Source organism: Ruditapes philippinarum, unplaced genomic scaffold (genome assembly GCF_026571515.1).
Source record: "Ruditapes philippinarum isolate M1 unplaced genomic scaffold, ASM2657151v2 ctg8438_1_1_1_1, whole genome shotgun sequence".
In the NCBI taxonomy this organism is placed as follows: Eukaryota; Metazoa; Mollusca; class Bivalvia; order Venerida; family Veneridae; genus Ruditapes; species Ruditapes philippinarum.
Window position 1 is genome coordinate 57409 of NW_026858195.1, and position 12128 is coordinate 69536.

The 12128-nt window shown below is 34.4% G+C and overlaps 1 long non-coding RNA gene across 1 annotated transcript; it reads right to left on the minus strand.

The window, feature by feature from the left end:
* Window positions 1-5976: 5976 nt before the first annotated feature.
* LOC132752458 (uncharacterized) lies at window positions 5977-12103 on the minus strand. Its single transcript, XR_009628817.1, has 2 exons — window positions 7950-12103; window positions 5977-7812 (listed from the first exon to the last, which is right to left on the minus strand). It is a non-coding gene; the product is annotated as an uncharacterized LOC132752458 (long non-coding RNA).
* Between the last annotated feature and the right edge of the window lie 25 nt (window positions 12104-12128).

The window sequence follows — 12128 nt, forward strand, 5'->3', positions numbered from 1 at the left end:
TAAACTATATTGTTAACTCGCGGAGTTCTAGTTCTGATTTAACACTGTCTCTTGTTAGTTCCCTTCTAATTTCCCACCGTCTGCCATTTCCACCTGACAGAATAGAGATAGGGAGCCATCTTTCTGTGAAAAGAACAAAAAAGAAAACAATAGAAATTCATTCTGTAACAATAAAGTATGAGGCCTACTGTTATTGGCTCCTTATTAAAACAAAGAGTATGCACCTAAAGTTTTTACCTTAACTTTTTAGAAAGAAAAAATATAGAAGTGTTTTAATATCTGGACAAACATGAACATAACAAAATGCAAAATTACATTGTATCTGTGTTGGTGTGTGTCAAGTATCATGAGCAGAAAAAAAAAATTTTGACAAAAAAATAATTTGAACATTTTTCCTTCTTACACTTAAAAATATGACAGAAATGTACCTATAGCTTAGTTATTTCCGTGGCTGAGTGGTTAAGGTTGCTGACGTCAAACCACTTGTTCGAATCCCGACAGGGACTTTGGACTCTTTCATGTTTCTTCCTCCACCAGTAAAGCTGGAACGTCGCAATATGACCTATAATGTATCAATGTCACGTAACCCCCCCCCCCCCCCAAAAAAAAAAAAAAGAAGAAAGAAAGTTATTTATGAATGAATTGTCTTTATTCTTGAAAACTTCTGGACTTATGGACCTTTAAGTTGGGGACTTACATTAATCTTGAGACATAATGACCTTGACTTTCAATGTTTATGTTTAAATGGTTAACCTTTGAATGAACATGTTCAGGACTTGAACTTTGCTCGAGTAATGTACATATATTGATTTTGGGGTTAACATTTGCGGGAATATAATCACGAAGGCCAATAGGTATTCCTGATTAGTTACAAAAGAAATTTTTACCATAAACTGTGCATTATTAATACTGCAATGCATGAATAATAATATCTATTTCTATTCTAACGTGCTAATAAAAGAAAAGAGAAAATTATGTTGAAGATATTTGGCATATAAGTATTTTTATAAGTCTCATTTGGTTTTTTGATGGCAAATGGCGTGTATGCATTCCTTTATTATGCCATGCTCATCAGTCCTACCAGTTTTTTACGAGAATGATGTAAAGGATGTTAGACGTAAAAAATTAATATATGTGAATTATTGGGCCAGTTTTTGCACATTCTGTTGTTCAGGGCCCCGATTATGATTATGAGTTTTTTAGGCCCCGGGCCACAAACTCAATATCGGTCAAGTGACACTTTGTAAAAAGTTAAAACTGTTTTCACTTTGTTACTTTGTATAGAAACCCAAGTGTATTAATTGATAGTTTTATACCCCCCACAAACGAAGTTTAGCGGGGAAGGTATATAGGAGTTGGTTTGTTCGGTCGGTCGGTTCGGTCCACATCATGGTTTCTGGACGATAAACTAGAGTTTGGAATGAGGTAAATGTATTGTAAAAAAATAGGTATATAGCCAACTTTATGTGAAAACTCCGGTTTAGTAATTGCATTTGAAACCCCTGGGGTCAAGGTCACCGTTACTAAAAATAGAAAAAAGGTTTTTTCCGGAGCAATATTTTAGTTAGGAATGAGATTTGTAATAAATTAGTGTATAGCAACTTATAAAAGACCGGGGTTGGTGTTGCATTTGCCCCCCTTGGGATCTAGGGCAAGGTACCCTTACTATAAAAAGAAAAATGGTTTTTAGACAAAACAATTAGGAATGAGATATTTTTTCAAAAATTGGTCTTACAAACTTATTGAAACCCGGGTTTTTGGATTTCATTTGGACCCGGGTCGGGGCCCATAACGTGTTTTAAAAAAAAAAAAAGGTTTCCGGGCAATAAATAGAGTTAGAAAGGGGGGGGGGAATTTTAAAACAAATTTGTGAAAGGGCCCTTTAAAAAGTCAAAGTTGCGGGGGGTATTAATCATTTCAAATGATAGGTCAGTTAATTTAAAATTTAAAATTATTATTTATTTACAGGATGGGATTATGTACCAAAAAGGTCATTTAAAGAAAGGGGAAGACAATGTACGGAAGTCAGGAGATGGTGAAAGGCAGAGAATTAGGGAAAATAACTTATTATAAATATAGGAACAGGATTATTTATGAAACAAGCCACTTATTATTTTAAATGCATTGCTTTGGAACTTTAATGTAGTTTTTTGACAAATTCCTCTCAAAGTTTTTAGACTAATATAGATGATATGAGGATTTTTCAAATAAAACTTTCAGTAAAATGAAATTAGAGAAGAATTGAAGAATAAAGGTGTTAGTATTGTTATGAAAATATTGTTTTGCAGCAAATTTGAGAAAAAACATTATACAAATTGTTATTATCATCTAATCGCTTGCTAGTGTAATGCCTTTTCGCTAAAAAAATGTGTCAGACCATTAAGGTACCTAGGAAACTCATACATAAATAGGTTTTAGTCTGAAAACCTGTTGAGAAACCTTGTGAAGTTTGCACTTAAATTTCCATTATGCCCTCATGTTTTATGCTCCCCGAAAAATTTCGGAGAGCATATAGTCGTCGGGTTGTCCTCCATCCGTCAGTCCGTCCGTACATCTGAACGTCTGTACGTACGTCCCAAAATAGGTTTTCCGATAAATAACTAAATAACGTTTTTAAGCCTAGGAACTCAAACTTGGTATGGTGATTGGTCATGACCAGCAGATGACCCCTATTGATTTTAGGGGCCAAGGGGTCAAAGGTCAAGATCACATTGATATTGTAGGTAAAACGTTTCCGGTCAATAACTAAAGAACGCTTTAGGCCTAGGAACTTCAAACTTGGTATGGTTGATTGTCATTGGAGCATAAAGTCGTCGGGTTTGTTTGATCGTCCGTCTTCAGTCGTCCATGCTGTAGCGTACGTCCAAAGTTCATGTCCGGCCCATAACTTTGTTATTTGAAGTCAGATTTTGAAACTATTTTACAGAAATGATCGCCATATTTAGATGTGTTGCGCTCAACATTTTGATCGCTGCCTTGAAGGTCAAAGGCACAGCATGACCTTGAAGCAAAATATTGTCCGGTCCATAACTTCATTATTTGAAGTCGGATTTTAAAACTATTTCACAGAAATGACTACCATTAATGAAACAACGTGCAGCGCCCACCATTTAGGTCGTTACCTTGAAGGTCAAGGTCACAGCATGACCCTTGCAGCCAAATCAATGTCCGGGCCATAACTTCGTTATTTGAAGTCAGATTTTTAAAAACTATTTCACAGTAATGATCACATATTTAAACGACAGTGTCGCGGGCAACATTTGGTCGCTATCTTGAAGGTCAGCGGTCAACAGCATGACCTTCCGCAAAATCGATGTCCGCCCCCATAACTTTGTTATTTATAGTCAGATTTTACAGTTATTTCACAGAAATTATCACCATATTGAGATTAATGGCGCGCAAACATTTGGGTCAGCTACCCTTGAGGTCAAGGTCACAGCATGACCTTGCAGCAAAAATCGTGTCGGGTCCATAACTTCGTTACTTGAAGTCGGATTTAAACAAATATTTCACACAGAGATATCACTATATGAAATTGAATCGAAGTTGCGTGCAAACATTTGGGTTCTAACTTGAAGGGTCAAAGTGTCAACAGCATGACATTGGGGGGCAGCAAGTTCATCGGCCCATAAACTCGTTATGAATCAATTTTACAACTTTTCACAAAATGATCACCATATTAGACAATGTGTGTTGCCAACATTTGGGGGTTCTTTTTAAACTTTGACTTTTTTACATAACTCTGACACTACAAAACCTTCTGTGGTTCAAAACCTATTCGGGGAGGAAACCCGGTTCAACGCCTTGTTTTATTAATCCCCTTCCACGCAAAAGGGGACTTATAAGGAATGGCCTCATCATCCGCCGTCTGAGTTTTAAATAATGAGACTATTCGCTTTATTCCCCGTAGTTAAATAAAGAACAAAACCCTTCATAAAAAAATTCATATTGTGGAAGCTATTTTTGCTCGACTATTCGCAGATAATCGAGCTAATGCAGTCACCCATTTGTGGGGGCATCTGCGTCCCTGTGGTTAAGCTTTTTTTTGCGTGTAAGCTTGGTATCTCCATAACTGCTGAAAAGGGAATCATGATATTTCACAGACTTGTTCTCTGTGATTATCTTACATGATGGGCTACAAGTATAAGATTTCTTGAGTTTTCAATAATTCTCTTCATTTCTAACTTGGTACTATATTTATTTATCAATGTTGTGTTGAAAAGTCGTTACCCCCTTAACTTTACTTACTTTCAATCACACTTAAAAGTGCTTAAAGTTTTCATTTCTTCAATTTCTAATATTTTCATTTGCTTTTCAATATTTTTTACCGTATCCGACCATGAATATGGACAAATAGTTGCCTAAAAAGTGTAATATTCCGCAGATGCTTGACATAATTTTTTGTCCCCAGAGGTCGACGCCATATTCAAAACTTGGCCTGAGAATAATCAGAATAACTTTTCTGACCAATTTCAAGGATATTTGGTCCAAAACTGTAGTCTCTAGAATGTTAACAGGTTTTCCTATATTTAAGCTTTGTGAGCTAGTTTTTGACCCCAGACGATCAATATTCAAACTTGACTTAAAAATCATCATAAATACCTTTCTTACCAATTTCCAGAACATATGGTCCAGAACAGCAGTCTGTACAATGTTAACAGGTTTTTCCATATTTTGGCTGTGTGACCTAGTTTTTAACCCCAGATGACCTAATATTTGGGCTGTGTGACCTAGTTTTTTAACCCCAGAGATGAAACATTTTTTACCTTTCTGACCAATTCCAAGGACATTTGAACAACACAGTAGTCCTTAGGGTGTATAACAAGGTCTTTCCAAAATTTGGGATGTTGGACCTAGATTTGACCCAATATAGCCCATATTTGAACTAGAACTAAAGATCAACCTTTATAAACTTGTCTGAATTTCCAAAAACAGTAGCCCTCAAGAGTGTTAATAAGAGATTTCTATTTTAAGCTCCTGTGACCTAGCTTTTCATGCGAGAAACATGGAAAAACATCTTGACCAAGTTAATGGAAACAATTGATGTAAAAATGTAAACATTAGATTGTTAATGAACTAAAAGTGGACGGACAACAGACGACAGGCGAGCAAAATTCAAGTATCCTAAAAGCTCACCCTGCCAGCTCAGGTGAACTAAACAGTTGATTTTTTTAATATTCCGGTCATAAAATAGGTTAAATTACAGGTAAATTATGCAGAAAAGCATGTTTCAGAAATACTATAAAATCCGATATCCTATAATTGTGAAATGAAAAACAAAATCAAACAATCAATCGATTGATTGATTTTCTTTAGACCGGGCGGTCAACGATAACTTACGAAAGTGCAAGTACTTATTTCCAGTAAGGTCCTAAACTCAGCAGACTCTAGACACAAGAGAGTCCAGGAACCAGTCCTAGCTCTTTTTGATAGATCCCTCGGTTCTTTTACATGGCCAGTGTATAGCACTGATACATGCGAGTTTGTTTCATTTTACGCCTTTTCCCAACAAGTTTGTTTGTTGGTTTCATTTTACGCCTTTTCCCAACAGTATTTCAGTCATATAGGCGGGTAGTTTCCTAACCATCGTTCCTGGAGAGTTACACCAGTACTAGACTACCTTCCTCCATGCTAAACTACCAAAGCATCTTCCGGGGATCGAACCCACGCCAGAGAGGTAAACTGGATTAGAAGTCATCGACTCTAACCCCTCAACCACGGAGGCGGTCTTGATACATGGGAGGATAACCAGGGTTTCTTTAATACCAGTAAACCTCCATGTAGGTGGGAAACACTGAAAGTGTCTCTGAAAAGTCCCAAGGGTGTTACCCAGGATCGAACCCGGAACCTCAGGAGTGACAGTCAGTGGTCTAACCAACTGAGCTATCGCACCACATCAAATTGATGTGTTTATGCCCGTGTACGTGTATAAAACAAACACTAACTTGTCTCAATAGCATTTAATTTTTTTAAATAATCATAAATTATTGTACAATTAAACATATATATGTTCATATATATATAACGTTAATTGTAGAAACACCTATTTTAACATTTGTTTCAAACAAAAATAATAACAGAACAGTTATTACTTGTTTTAAGCATAAAGATCTGATCATCATATAACAAATGTACAAATACAACATATGATAAATAAATGACATATCATCATCACATAAACAAAACATAGCTGAAACAAAAATTGAGAATGACTAATGAGACAGGGAATTACATTTAAAGCGGTTGAATATAAATGATGCTCAATAATTTTTTCAGCTTTACCTAACATTATCACAATTCATAACATTTTCTTTTATAATTGAATTTATAAAAATCAAGATATGTTTGTAAAACATGTATGCCCCCTATGGACAGCTAATTAGTCATGTGATCAGGTTATTATGCAGGACATCTGACCCAGTGAACAAAAAATTAATAAGGGTTATCTACTTGTTGATGACTAGTCACAAGGTAATAATTATTGTGACCCCATAGGTTGTGTGCAGCAATTTAAGTTATTACAAATCTTACCAAATAAAATATGCATAAATGAATCATGGAGGCCTCATTAATGACAGCCAAGTTGTTATATTACATCAGACCTTCAAATGTGTATACCAAAAGCATTTTTAGTTTAATATAAAAATATATCGACCAAGGCAACTTGAGTTGTTGAGTTATTGGTCAGAAACCATCTTGAAGTACAAGATCAATTTGACACTGACCCCTTGACCCCAAAATCAATAGGGGTCATCTACTGGTCATGACCAATCATCATATGAAGTTTGAAGTTCCTAGACCTAAGTGTTCTTTAGTTATTGATCGAAACCGTTTTTACTTACAAGGTCAATGTGACCTTGACTTTTGACCCATAAATCAATAGGGGTCATCTACTGACCAATCATCATATAAAGTTTGAAGTTCCTAGACCTAAGCATTCTTGAGTTATTGATCGGAAACCGTTTTTACTAACAAGGTCAATGTGACCTTGACCTTTGACCCCAAAATCAATAGGGGTCATCTTCTGGTCATGACCAATCACCATACCAAGTTTAAAGTTCCTAGCCCTATGCGTTCTTTAGTTATTGATCGGAAACCGTTTTTACCTACAAGGTCAATGTGACCTTGACCTTTGGCCCCAAAATCAATAGGGGTCATCTACTGGTCATGACCAATCACCATACCAAGTTTGAAGTTCCTAGGCCTAAGCGTTCTTTAGTTATTGATCGGAAACTGTTTTTACCTACAAGGTCAATAAGACCTTGACCTTTGACCCCTTGACCCTAAAATCAATAGGGGTCATCTACTGGTCATGACCAATCACCATACAAGGTTTGAAGTTCCTAGGCCTAAGTGTTCTTTAGTAATTGATCAGAAACCGTTTTTACCTACAAGGTCAATGTGACCTTCATCTTTGACCCCTTGACCCCAAAATCAATTAAGGGTCATCTACTGGTCCGGAACAATCACCATACCAAGTTTGAAAGTCCTAGGCCTAAGCGTTCTTAAGTTATTGATCGGAAACCGTTTTTACCTACAAGGTCAATGTGACCTTCACCTTTGACCCCAAAATCAATAGGGGTCATCTACTGGTGATGACCAATCACCATACCAAGTTTTAAGTTCCTAGGCCTAAGCGTTCTTAAGTTATTGATCGGAAACCGTTTTTACCTACAAGGTCAATGTGACCTTGACCTTTGACCCCTTGACCCCAAAACCAATAGGGGTCATCTACTAGTCATAACCAATCACCACACAAAGAAGTTCCTAGGCCAAAGCGTTCTTTAGTTATTGATCGGAAACCGTTTTTACCTACAAGGTCAATGTGACCTTCACCTTTGACCCCAAAATCAATAGGGGTCATTTACTGGTCATGACCAATCACCACACCAAGTTTGAAGTTCCTAGGCCTAAGCGTTCTTTAGTTATTGATTGGAAACCGTTTTTACCTACAAGGTCAATGTGACCTTCACCTTTGACCCCTTGACCCCAAAATCAATAGGGGTCATCTACTGATCATGACCAATCACCACACCAAGTTTGAAGTTCCTAGGCCTAAGCGTTCTTTAGTTATTGATCGGAAACCATTTGGTCTACGGACCGACAAATGCAAAGCAATATACCCCCTCTTCTTTGAAGCGGGGGCATAATAATGTGACAAAAGGGAAATAACTGAAGAAACTTTGCATAATAAGTACTTATCACATTAACTTTCCTTCAATAAATTCTGCATCATTAATTTAGTACTCTTGTAGTCTTTCGTTTTACTTTTGGTTTTTTTTCTTCATTATTTTAAAAAATCTGAATTTAGACGAAGTTATTTATTAATTTTGTCATAACATAAACATTTTGTTTGAGCATTTTGTCACTTGTTTAATAATAATTATTAGAAAAGTTATATGTCCTTAAAAATGCATTCCAATTAAAAAAGTAAATAAAGGACTTTGTAAAAATAAATTTATTTTAGGATTGCCACCCCTTCTGAAATAGTGACATATTTTTAAAGTGAACAAGTCTGAAGCGAATAACTTTGATAACTTCTGAAAAATTTGACTAACAGAAAGGTAAAGCAAAGCAAAATACTAAGTTGAACAGGATGCATAATTTTGCAAAATCTGCATTTTGGAAATGCTATCCTTTTATAACAATTAACATGTATACTAAGTGAATAGCTTTCATACTTTCTGAAATATTGACCATTTTCCAGAAGGTTAACCATTATACAGACGAGAGAGACATGTCAAAAGTTCCACAACTTCTCTTCAAAAAGTGGCGCTAATAATATAATAATTACATAAAACATGAAATGTGTTCAAAACATGACTTTGTGACAATGAAAAAGAACATACAATGAAATTAATGTATGAGACATAGAAATACAATACCATACCATACAAAAGATTTCTAAAATGCATTCCTTTCTCTGCAGTGAGCAACAAACTTGAACATATTCACATTCTGAATATATTATCAAGAATGTGTACATGTGTACATTCACTTTTATATTAACTGCCTAGATATAATTCTACATCATAAAACTTAGTGCCATGATAACATGGCCATCCCCCGCCAAATGTGTTTGCTCATTGGAAGAATATATATGTAGTAGAGCAGAATAATTCAATTTTAAGAGGTCTTTTGGTAATGAAAACTGATGGCTGAAGTGATAACAGATTTGAAACCTATGTGAATACTGAAGGCTGAAAATAACAAAGGGGAATAACTGAAAAATAATGCAGGGTAGGTTATCATTCTTGTGTGCTGCATTCCTCCTCAATGAGATCCATCCACCTTTCAAGTTGATACCTCTAACACTTATTGTGATAAGCTCATGACAAAAAGTATGAAAAATAACAAAGGGCAATAACTCAAAAATTATAAAGGGAAGAGTTATCATTCTTGCTCACAGCATTCCTCCTAAATAAGATCTGTCCACCTATGAAGTTTCATGTTGACGTTTCAAAAGACTTTTTGAGTTATGGTCAACTCGGGTGAAATTTAAGTATGAAAAATAACAAAGGGCAATAACTCAAAAATTATGAAAGGAAGAGTTATTACTCTTAACGCTCATTCTCAATAAAACACAGCATTTGATGTTCCACTGGGTAGCTCTTATACGAAGGTTTTTCTTGAGGTCAAAATGTCGTTAGAAAGGGGGCTGCCACTTTGTCTAATAGGGACACTCTCAGTTTTACATTTCTATCTGTTATTTTTCTTTTACAAGTACCATTAATGCCCTAAAATGTAACATACGTTACTGTCGCCACCTAGAATTTTCAACTTTGAAATTGTGTTTCAGAAAAATAAGATCCAGAATAAACGAAACATGTGCAATTAGTCATTGCTGTGTGTATATGCACTTTGATTATTGGTAAAAATTATATTTGACTGTTAAAATCTCATTGGTATAATGGATGATCAAATGTCGCCAAATGCATATAAATAAATAGTGACAAACCTAAAACAATAAGAAGTGAAACCCAAATTACATAATTGAATCGATGCATGCTTAATAATACAGCATATATATAATTATAAGTAAAAATAAGCTTGCAGCCTCTCAAATATCATTCTATTTTCGGAAATTTTCATTTTTTATTCAAATCTTTTCAACAGCACTTTAAAAAGAAACATACGTTACCATTATTTAAGAGCCAATCCATTCAAAGAAGAATCCAAACAAGAAAGAATATTAACATGTGTGTAACTCTGATATATTAACCACAAATTATGGCGGCATAAACGGTCTTGCGTCATTATTAACCCACTTTCAATGTAAAAATGAAACATACGTTACAGAAACATACGTTATCAACTTTTTAAAGTAAGTTTATCAAAAGGGAAATTGAAGTCAGAAAGCACGTATAACATCAACATTAACTTCTATTTGACATTAGTAAGTAAATTTTGTTAACTTTGGTCTTGTTTTTACTTGTTTAAGTAACCACAGTGAAACAAACGTTACTTTTATCAAACAGACTTTATATTGTTTACACATGCATATATAAAAACATAAAATCGCATTTTTATGACAATAGAATGATGTGCATTTGATTCCTAATTAAAAAAATCGATTTTACATGTAAGTTTAAATTCCGTGATAAAGTTCATAAATAAGCGAGAGTGAAACATACGTTACTCCAACTTACCATTCAACACTTTTTGAAAATTAAAGATAAAGTTGGGATTAGCATGCCTGTTAGTAACGGTTACCTTGTATAAGATGTAAGAAGACACAAAATTGTTTTTACAAAGGAAAGATATGTTAATAATATGTTGATGTACCAGCAAAAATGTTAAAAATATATTACAAGATATTGATGTTCTCAGCAACAACTAATTCGTTTCTGCAAAGAGCTTACTGGCTGTATTTCATTCTATATATAATAATGTTAAAATAATATCCATAAATATAAATTATTTTACAAAAAATAAAATTGTTTTCTCAACCTTTACTTGCATTTGAATAAAATGAAACATACGTGACATCCTATATGGGGATAAATATCGAACTGTTTAGTACTAAATTTTCCAAATATTAAGAAAGTGGAAAATTGAATATTTTGAGAAAAAAAATTGCTAATACAAAAATTGTGTATGCATTCGACCTCTCATATATTATATATGATATATATCCTTTGAATGAAGACATAAAATAATCATTTTCAAAATTGACTATTTTTGCTTTCTACGGTACAAATATTTAACTTTGGAGAAATTGACTGAAAATTAGCAAGGTACCCATCTTCATTGAATTTTCCTGGGTTAGAAAGTCCCTCTAGATAGAGAATTTACAGATTTTGATATATTTTACAGACATTTGTTATTAATATGCAGCCAATATGTTACATTATTAGATCTGAAATCTACGTTACCGAAGAAATACAGTGTCATTACCGAAATAAATGCCATCCTGTTATATCATAGTTTCTTGTTTAAAACATTTCTGGCAAACTTGCAAAATACCCTAAACATTTACTTCAGCGATAAAAAATGACACAATGACAACATCAAATTTTTAATATTTTTCAACCTCAAATGCTTTATTTTATTGAGAATGGGCGTTAAGCACTGCACACCTCCTGAGTGAGATATATCCCCCTATGACGTTTCATGTCGATATCTCAAAGGTTTTTTAAGTTATGCTCTGGACAAAAATTTAGTTTGAATAATAAAGGGCAAGATTTCAAAATTATGCAGGGTAGAGTTATCATTCTTTTGTACTGCACTCTTTCTCAATATGATCTATCCATCTATGAAGTTTCATGTTGATATCTTAAATACTTTTTGAGATATGCTCCGGACAAAACAGTCGAACGGAAGGACGGACGGACAGACGAAGACTATTTCTATATCCCCGCCACATTTCGGCAGGTGATAAAAACATGCCATAAATATCCATTCTTGTTACATGTACAAATAACATTGTCTCAGTTATATCTATTACATTGACTCCAATGGTACAGGTATATATAACATTGTCTAAGCTATATGTTACTAAAGGTGGATTGTCTATGAATGGTACATGCATATATTATACTGTAACATATATATATTACAAATGGTAAATGCAAATGTTACATTGTCTTTGATATATATTACAAATGATGTATATACATGTATTAACT